Source organism: Apostichopus japonicus, chromosome 5 (genome assembly GCF_037975245.1).
Source record: "Apostichopus japonicus isolate 1M-3 chromosome 5, ASM3797524v1, whole genome shotgun sequence".
NCBI lineage: Eukaryota > Metazoa > Echinodermata > Holothuroidea > Aspidochirotida > Stichopodidae > Apostichopus > Apostichopus japonicus.
The window spans coordinates 604,322-614,321 of record NC_092565.1 but is presented as its reverse complement, the minus strand read 5'-3'; the positions used below and the strand labels follow the sequence as shown (position 1 = coordinate 614,321).

The 10,000-nt window shown below is 56.3% G+C and overlaps 2 non-coding genes across 2 annotated transcripts; both read right to left on the bottom strand.

The window, feature by feature from the left end:
* Positions 1 to 1,596: 1,596 nt before the first annotated feature.
* On the bottom strand, positions 1,597 to 1,756 carry LOC139968484 (5.8S ribosomal RNA). Its single transcript, XR_011793480.1, has one exon. It is a non-coding gene; the product is annotated as a 5.8S ribosomal RNA (ribosomal RNA).
* A 605-nt stretch (positions 1,757 to 2,361) lies between these two features.
* Positions 2,362 to 4,239, bottom strand: LOC139968326 (small subunit ribosomal RNA). The gene has a single exon (XR_011793332.1). It is a non-coding gene; the product is annotated as a small subunit ribosomal RNA (ribosomal RNA).
* Positions 4,240 to 10,000: the final 5,761 nt, after the last annotated feature.

The following is a 10,000-nucleotide window of genomic DNA, read 5'->3' as shown; positions in this document are numbered from 1 at the left end:
TCAGAACCGCTGCGGACATCCACCAGAGTTTCCTCTGGCTTCCTCCTGCCCGAGCATAGTTCACCATCTTTCGGGTTTTAGCATGCTTGCTCTTCCTCCGCTCCACCGGACGAGCCGGACGGAACGGGGTGGCGGTGCGCCCGACCCAGAGGGCCGGGATCCCGCCTCGTGACGGCCCTGTGCCGACCTTCACTTTCGTTATGCCAGGATAGGTTTCGGTAGACCCCCTCGACTTGCAAGCCTGCTTAGACTCCTTGGTCCGTGTTTCAAGACGGGTCGAATGAGGAGGCCTCGCTCACGCCCGACAGACCCTCCGCTTCGGCCGAAGCCGCGGCGAGACCGGACCCTCCGGATCCCGCCGGCCACGCGACAGCAAGCTGTGCACGCGACCGACGGAGACGCCGGTGGCCCGGACCCCGCTGCCTGAACCCCCGGGGGGGCAGGCCGTCACGCAGAGTCCTCGACAGAGAGCGCAGTGAGCAACCGTGACGGGCGGCGTAAGACGGCGAGGGCCGAAGCCCCCGCACGCCGCAGCCTCGCCCGCCCCTCTGCTCCGCTCTTCGGTCGGTCGCCGGGAAGGGCGCCGAACGGTAGAAGTGCGACGCGGACCGGACGGCGAAGCGCCGCGGGTCGGTCCCGAGGGATCCGAACCCGCACACGCTGCCGCGCCGACCGCGCCTGAATCAACCGGACGCCCCATGTAGCATGCGGCACTCATCCGTTTACTTCTTGGCAGTTTCACGCAATGTTGAACCCTCTCTTCAAAGTTCTTTTCAACGTTCCCTCACGGTACTTGTTGACTATCGGTCTCGTGCATAGTATTGAGCCTTGGATGGAGTTCACCACCCCTCTTTGGGCTGCATTCTAAAACAACCCGACTCTTGGAAAGCTTTCCCTCCGGCCTTCGAGTCCGCCCTACGGGCCTTACACCCGCTGCGGGTAAGCTGCAGCCCCGATCACAGTGGACTGCGGCCGGACTCTGTCGACCGGAGTTCAGTTTCCTTACGCCACAGGTCCCTCGCACCGCAAACGGGCGCGGGGATTCGGCGATGGGCTCTTCCTGCTTCGCTCGCCGCTACTGAAGGAATCCTTGTTAGTTTCTTTTCTCTCCGCTTAGTGATATGCTTAAATCCAGCGGGTAATCTCATCCGATCTGAGGTCTGGAATCGTGAAAGACACGTGGAACGTGATCGGAGTCATAGCGGCGACCCGGGGTCTCTCCTTCCCCGGCGCTCCCCGAAGAATCGGGTCGCCGGCGGGAAAGGGTGGCCTACCATGCGCCTGCGAGAACGCAGACGGGAGGACGAGAGACCCCGCGATTGGGTCGACCGGCTCTGCCCGGCAGAGGCTCCTCGACCGTTCCGGGGGGTCGGACGCTGGACCGCACCACGGGCGCATACGTCTACACCCCGATGGCACGTCGCACGACCGACGAACCCCCGGTTACCGATCGAGCCTGCTCGCCGAGTTTCACCGGCGCCGACATCACAGAACTCCATCTGACACTGACCCGACGCAGCCGGCCGTCGAAGGGACGGCTGCGGCCGGGCGCTCCTCCGGCGCGCGAACACGCCGACTCTGTGAGTGATTGTCTTCAGACGCTCAGACGGACGTGGCTCGAGGAGCAGAGCATCCCCGAGCCGCCATTTGCGTTCGAATAAGTCGATGATCAGTGAGTTCTGCAATTCACATGAATTCTCGCATCTAACTGCGTTCTTCATCGACGCACGAGCCGAGTGATCCACCACCAAGAATTGTCATTTGCCACTGGAAGACTCCCGCGTTCGCAAACTCTCCTCAGAGCCGAGGGAAGAAGTGGAACGGAAGGAGAAAGGACACGGGGACTCTGTGCCTTCTTTGCTTGTGACTGGAAAGAAATATCCTCCGTCGAGCCGAGGGGGGAAGCGGGCTCCCTCCTTCCCCCCACCGCCGCGAGGGCGGGTCGCGCGAGTCAGACTCGCCGACTGGGGGGAAATCGGGCGACACCGGTGCCCCTTCTCTGCCCTGCGGAGAATGCCTCGAGGAGCGCCGCGCCGCGGACGGCGACGGCGTCTCCACCCTTGCGGGACTTCTCCCTCGAAGCTACCGGGAGCGCGAGACTCCGTGAGACAGACGACGAGAGAAGAACCGGGTACTCCCCGGGCTGGTCTGTGTGTGACACGCCCGTCTCCTTTTTGTCGGAGAGAGCGAAGGCGAAGCGCGGGGTCTGACCTCGACCGTGGAACGGGGAAGGAGGCGGTGAAAACCCCGCTCGAGTCCCCCCGGCTTTTCCAATTTGCTCTCTCCGCGTGTCTCTCTGTGACGGCTTTTCCGACATTCCCCCTTTGTTCCCTCTCCGATCACGGAGGGGAAGGGTTCTGTTAATGATCCTTCCGCAGGTTCACCTACGGAAACCTTGTTACGACTTTTACTTCCTCTAAATGATCAAGTTTGACCGTCTTCTCGTCGCGCCTCGACAACCGGCCGAAGCCGGGGGTGCCAGACGGTCGATCCGATGGCCTCACTAAGTCATTCGATCGGTAGTAGCGACGGGCGGTGTGTACAAAGGGCAGGGACGTAATCAATGCGAGCTGATGACTCGCGTTTACTTGGAATTCCTCGTTCAAGGGACACAATTACAAGTCCCTGTCCCCAGCACGGAGAAGTCTCAGCGGATTACCCGGACCTTTCGGCCGAGGGCAAATGTACCCGCTGCTTGCGCCAGTGTAGCGCGCGTGCGGCCCCGGACATCTAAGGGCATCACAGACCTGTTATTGCTCCATCTCGTATGGCTGAAAGCCATTTGTCCCTCTAAGAAGTTCGCGGCTCACCACGACGGGTGGCCGGACTATTTAGCAAGCAAGAGTCTCGTTCGTTATCGGAATTAACCAGACAAATCACTCCACCAACTAAGAACGGCCATGCACCACCATCCACAAAATCAAGAAAGAGCTCTCAATCTGTCAATCCTCACTGTGTCCGGGCCGGGTAGGTTTCCCCGTGTTGAGTCAAATTAAGCCGCAGGCTCCACTCCTGGTGGTGCCCTTCCGTCAATTCCTTTAAGTTTCAGCTTTGCAACCATACTTCCCCCGGAACCCAAAGACTTTGGTTTTCCGGAGAGTTGCCCGCCGCGTCATGGGAGGAACGCCGGCGAATTACGAGTCGGTATCGTTTATGGTCGGAACTAGGGCGGTATCTGATCGCCTTCGATCCTCCGACTTTCGTTCTTGATCAATGAAGACATTCTTGGCAAATGCTTTCGCTGTCGGGCGTCTTGCGACGATCCAAGAATTTCACCTCTCACGCCGCAATACGAATGCCCCCGGCAGTCCCTCTTGATCATTACCTCAGGATCTCAAGACCAACGAAATAGAACCGAGGTCCTCTTCCACTATTCCATGCTGAGCTGTTCGGGCACTTTGGCCTGCTTTGAACACTTCAATTTTCTCAAAGTAAACGTTCCAGTCTCGCACGGCACTCAGTTAAGAGCACCGCACGACCAACCGAATCACTGGCCGGGAAAAATCTCCCACGACTCCCGTTTGACGGGGAGAAGGGGAACGGGCAGTGCACGCCTCACGGCGGACCGCCCGCCCCGGCCAGAAATCCGACTACGAGCTTTTTAACTGCAGCAAATTTAATATACGCTGCTGGAGCTGGAATTACCGCGGCTGCTGGCACCAGACTTGCCCTCCAGTAGATCCTCGTTAAAGGATTTAAAGTGTACTCATTCCGATCACAGGGCCTCCGAAGAGGCCTGTATCGTTATTTTTTGTCACTACCTCCCCGTGTCAGGAGTGGGTAATTTGCGTGCCTGCTGCCTTCCTTGGATGTGGTAGCCGTTTCTCAGGCTCCCTCTCCGGAATCGAACCCTGATTCTCCGTTACCCGTCACAACCATGATAAGCGCATAACTTACCATCGAAAGTTGATAGAGCAGACTTTTGAAGGGAGCGTCGCCGGTGCAAGACCGTGCGATCGGCATGATTATCTAGAGTTCACCAGCGGAGACCGGACCCCGAAAGGACCGGGCTGGCCTTGTTCCTAATAAGAGCACGCTTCCCCCGAAGGGTCGGCGCTTTGTTGCATGTATTAGCTCTAGAATTACCACAGTTATCCATGGTATAAGACTTTCTCCAATAAACCATAACTGATCTAATGAGCCATCTGCAGTTTCTCTTGTATGTTCAGGATTGTACTTAGACGTGCATGGCTTAATCTTTGAGACAAGCATATGACTACTGGCAGGATCAACCAGGTAACGGTCGACAGAACCGGGCTGGGCCCGTTCGCCGTCCGGGAGTCGCTCTCGCACTCCCCTCTCTCTCTCTCTGAATTCTCAATTGTCGATGCCGTGCTATTACGGTACAGTGATCGAAGAACCGCCCGAAGGGATTCTCGAGGTGTGTATCTCTACCCGAGTCGACTGGGTCGTCTCGAGAGGAGTCGCAGTGGTCCCGCCTCGGAGACGGGACCGGTTCGAAGCGACGCGGGAGGGCGACGGCTCGTCCACTGGAACAGGGGAGAGCAATCGCACGCCTCGAGCGTGCATTCGTTGCTTGGATGAAAAAGCCCGTACCGAGCGCCGAGTGCAACACATGGTCGCAGCAACGGCAGCATGCCCGAACGGGTCCCGTGGAGAAAGCTCGATATCTGACGACACCGAGGTCCTGCTCTTTCTCCACCGGGGGTTCTGCGGATGAAAAGGCTCAATATCTGAACGTCGATATATACGTGTGCACGGAGGGACACCTCTGCTCACGGGGCGAGTGGGTGAAAACCCCCGCTCTGAGCGCCGAGTTGCAACACATGGTCGCGATGAAACGACGGCTGACCCTACCGAAAGGGCCCGCTGGAGTCCAACCATGACACGTATACACACACGACAGACATTAAAAGCCTTCTCGAGTCTTGGATCGACTCTACTACCCCCCTCATATATAGAATCCGATTCACTCTGCCCGCTCGTTCTGACCATTGGATCACACACTTAAGCCAATACCCGCTACACTTAAGAGATCTCGAAATCTCGAACGAGACCCAGATTCTCTGCGGGTGAGTCGGGCGGCCTGCCGTCGCCGTCGGCTTGCCGTTTGCCTTTCGCCTGGTCGCATGGCACTCGTGCCATCGACCACGCAACGCGAGAGGCCTTCTCCCTTCTCCTTTCTCTCTCATCTCTACTCTCTCTCTTCTCCACCGGGGGTTCTGCGGATGAAAAAGCTCAATATCTGGGATTGTATATATACATATGCACGAAAGAACCTTCTACTCACGGGGCGAGTGGGTGAAAACCCCCGCACCGAGCGCCGAGTTGCAACACATGGTCGCGATGAAACGACGGCTGACCCTACCGAGAAGGCCAGCAAGGGTCTGACGTGCAAAAACATATTTACGCACCACAGGCAAGGAGCCTTTTCGAGTCTCGGGTGGACTCCCGTCCGCGAAAGCTTCATATCTGAACGTCGATATATACGTGTGCACGGAGGGACACCTCTGCTCACGGGGCGAGTGGGTGAAAACCCCCGCTCTGAGCGCCGAGTTGCAACACATGGTCGCGATGAAACGACGGCTGACCCTACCGAAAGGGCCCGCTGGAGTCCAACCATGACACGCATACACACACGACAGACATTAAAAGCCTTCTCGAGTCTTGGATCGACTCTACTACCCCCCTCATATATAGAATCCGATTCACTCTGCCCGCTCGTTCTGACCATTGGATCACACACTTAAGCCAATACCCGCTACACTAAAGAGATCTCAAAATCTCGGACGAGAGCCACACCTTGCGGATGCATCGGGCGGCCTGCCGTCGAGGTCGGCCGTCGCCCCGTCTCACAGACTCGTGCAACACGACGAGTCCCAGCCTACGCCTGTGTGCATCACCGTCGGCCTAAATCTCGGCCCTCGCCCGGTCGCATGACACTCGTGCCATCGACCGCACCATCGACCTTCTCACCCGGGAGCAACCCGTGTTTTCAGAGGAGTGCCGGGGTTGCTCCCGTGCCGGGTATGTCTTGTCCGGCGGCGCCCCGTCTCACAGACTCGTGCAACGACAACGGGTCCCATGCCTACGCATGTGTGCATCACCGTCGGCTAATTACTCGGCCCTCGCCCGGTCGCATGACACTCGTGCCGTCGATCACACCATCGACCTTCTCACATGGGAGCGACCCGTATTTTCAGAGGAGTGTCGGGGTTGCTCCCGTGCCGGATATATCTTGACGAAATCAAGGAGATATATGAGGAAACTTCTACAATTTGAAGATCGACCGGCGAGACAAGACACTCCCCTTAATATATAATCCGATTCACTCTGCCCACTCATTCTGACCATTGGGTCACACACTTAAGCCAATACCCGTTACACTAAAGTTGACCATGTTTTGTTTTTTTTGATATTATTATTATTATTTTTTTTTTGTCAACGTCCTCTGTAACGAAGTCAAAACTCTATGCATGTGTTCGCGTGTCGTTCTGCCGTCTCCGCCGGGCACATCCCAGCCAGCGCCCGATACATTTCAGTTGACAACGGTCACAACTCTATGCATGTGCTCGTGGGTCGTTCTGCCGTCAACGTCGGGAACACACAGGCCAGTACCCGCTACATTAAAATTGACAATGGTCACAACTCTATGCATGTGCTCGTGGGTCGTTCTACCGTCAACGTCGGGCGCACACAGGCCAGTACCCGATACATGCAAGTTGACAGTGGTCACAAACTCTATGCATGTGTTCGCGTGTCGTTCTGCCGTCTCCGCCGGGCACATCCCAGCCAGCGCCCGATACATTCAAGTTGACAACGGTCACAACTCTATGCATGTGCTCGTGGGTCGTTCTACCGTCAACGTCGGGCGCACACAGGCCAGTACCCGATACATGCAAGTTGACAATGGTCACAAACTCTATGCATGTGTTCGCGTGTCGTTCTGCCGTCTCCGCCGGGCACATCCCAGCCAGCGCCCGATACATTCAAGTTGACAACGGTCACAACTCTATGCATGTGTTCGCGTGTCGTTCTGCCGTCTCCGCCGGGCACATCCCAGCCAGCGCCCGATACATTAAAGTTGACAACGGTCACAACTCTATGCATGTGCTCGTGGGTCGTTCTACCGTCAACGTCGGGCGCACACAGGCCAGTACCCGATACATGCAAGTTGACAGTGGTCACAAACTCTATGCATGTGTTCGCGTGTCGTTCTGCCGTCTCCGCCGGGCACATCCCAGCCAGCGCCCGATACATTCAAGTTGACAACGGTCACAACTCTATGCATGTGTTCGCGTGTCGTTCTGCCGTCTCCGCCGGGCACATCCCAGCCAGCGCCCGATACATTCAAGTTGACAATGGTCACAACTCTATGCATGTGTTCGCGGGTCGTTCTACCGTCACCGTCGGGCACACTTGAGCCAGTACCCGCTTGACTTTTTTTTTTTTTTTTTAAGTCAACGTCTTCTTCAAGGAAGTCCAAATTCTATGCATGTGTTCGTGGGTCGTTCTGCCGTCTCCGTCGGGCACACACAGGCCAGCGCCCGATACATTCAAGTTGACAGTGGTCAAAACTCTATGCATGTGTTCGCGTGTCGTTCTGCCGTCTCCGCCGCGCACATCCTAGCCAGCGCCCGATACATTCAAGTTGACGATGGTCACAACACTATGCATGTGTTCGCGTGTCGTTCTGCCGTCTCCGCCGGGCGCATCCCAGCCAGCGCCCGATACATTCAAGTTGACAACGGTCACAACTCTATGCATGTGCTCGTGGGTCGTTCTACCGTCAACGTCGGGCGCACACAGGCCAGTACCCGATTCATGCAAGTTGACAACGGTCACAAACTCTATGCATGTGTTCGCGTGTCGTTCTGCCGTCTCCGCCGGGCACATCCCAGCCAGCGCCCGATACATTCAAGTTGACAACGGTCACAAACTCTATGCATGTGTTCGCGTGTCGTTCTGCCGTCTCCGCCGGGCACATCCCAGCCAGCGCCCGATACATTCAAGTTGACAATGGTCACAACTCTATGCATGTGTTCGCGGGTCGTTCTACCGTCACCGTCGGGCACACTTGAGCCAGTACCCGCTTGACTTTTTTTTTTTTTTTTTTATGTCAACGTCTTCTTCAAGGAAGTCCAAATTCTATGCATGTGTTCGTGGGTCGTTCTGCCGTCTCCGTCGGGCACACACAGGCCAGCGCCCGATACATTCAAGTTGACAATGGTCACAACTCTATGCATGTGTTCGCGGGTCGTTCTGCCGTCAACGTCGGGCACACACAGGCCAGTACCCGATACACGCAAGTTGACAATGGTCACAAACTCTATGCATGTGTTCGCGTGTCGTTCTGCCGTCTCCGCCGCGCACATCCTAGCCAGCGCCCGATACATTAAAGTTGACAGTGGTCAAAACTCTATGCATGTGTTCGCGTGTCGTTCTGCCGTCTCCGCCGCGCACATCCTAGCCAGCGCCCGATACATTCAAGTTGACGACGGTCACAACACTATGAATGTGTTCGCGTGTCGTTCTGCCGTCTCCGCCGGGCGCATCCCAGCCAGCGCCCGATACATTCAAGTTGACAACGGTCACAACTCTATGCATGTGCTCGCGGGTCGTTCTGCCGTCAACGTCGGGCGCACACAGGCCAGTACCCGATTCATGCAAGTTGACAACGGTCACAAACTCTATGCATGTGTTCGCGTGTCGTCTCTGCCGTCTCCGCCGGGCACATCCCAGCCAGCGCCCGATACATTCAAGTTGACAACGGTCACAAACTCTATGCATGTGTTCGCGTGTCGTTCTGCCGTCTCCGCCGGGCACATCCCAGCCAGCGCCCGATACATTCAAGTTGACAATGGTCACAACTCTATGCATGTGTTCGCGGGTCGTTCTACCGTCACCGTCGGGCACACTTGAGCCAGTACCCGCTTGACTTTTTTTTTTTTTTTATGTCAACGTCTTCTTCAAGGAAGTCCAAATTCTATGCATGTGTTCGTGGGTCGTTCTGCCGTCTCCGTCGGGCACACAATCAAGCCAGCGCCCGATACATTCAAGTTGACGATGGTCACAACACTATGCATGTGTTCGCGGGTCGTTCTGCCGTCAACGTCGGGCACACACAGGCCAGTACCCGATACATTCAAGTTGACAACGGTCACAACTCTATGCATGTGCTCGTGGGTCGTTCTACCGTCAACGTCGGGCGCACACAGGCCAGTACCCGATTCATGCAAGTTGACAACGGTCACAAACTCTATGCATGTGTTCGCGTGTCGTTCTGCCGTCTCCGCCGGGCACATCCCAGCCAGCGCCCGATACATTCAAGTTGACAACGGTCACAAACTCTATGCATGTGTTCGCGTGTCGTTCTGCCGTCTCCGCCGGGCACATCCCAGCCAGCGCCCGATACATTCAAGTTGACAATGGTCACAACTCTATGCATGTGTTCGCGGGTCGTTCTACCGTCACCGTCGGGCACACTTGAGCCAGTACCCGCTTGACTTTTTTTTTTTTTTTTTTATGTCAACGTCTTCTTCAAGGAAGTCCAAATTCTATGCATGTGTTCGTGGGTCGTTCTGCCGTCTCCGTCGGGCACACAATCAAGCCAGCGCCCGATACATTCAAGTTGACAATGGTCACAACTCTATGCATGTGTTCGCGGGTCGTTCTGCCGTCAACGTCGGGCACACACAGGCCAGTACCCGATACACGCAAGTTGACAACGGTCACAAACTCTATGCATGTGCTCGTGGGTCGTTCTACCGTCAACGTCGGGCGCACACAGGCCAGTACCCGATTCATGCAAGTTGACAACGGTCACAAACTCTATGCATGTGTTCGCGTGTCGTTCTGCCGTCTCCGCCGGGCACATCCCAGCCAGCGCCCGATACATTCAAGTTGACAACGGTCACAAACTCTATGCATGTGTTCGCGTGTCGTTCTGCCGTCGGGCAAACCTATGCCAATACCCGCTTGATTTTTTTGTATTTATTATTTTTTTTTTTTTGTCAAGTCTTCTTTAACGACGTCACAA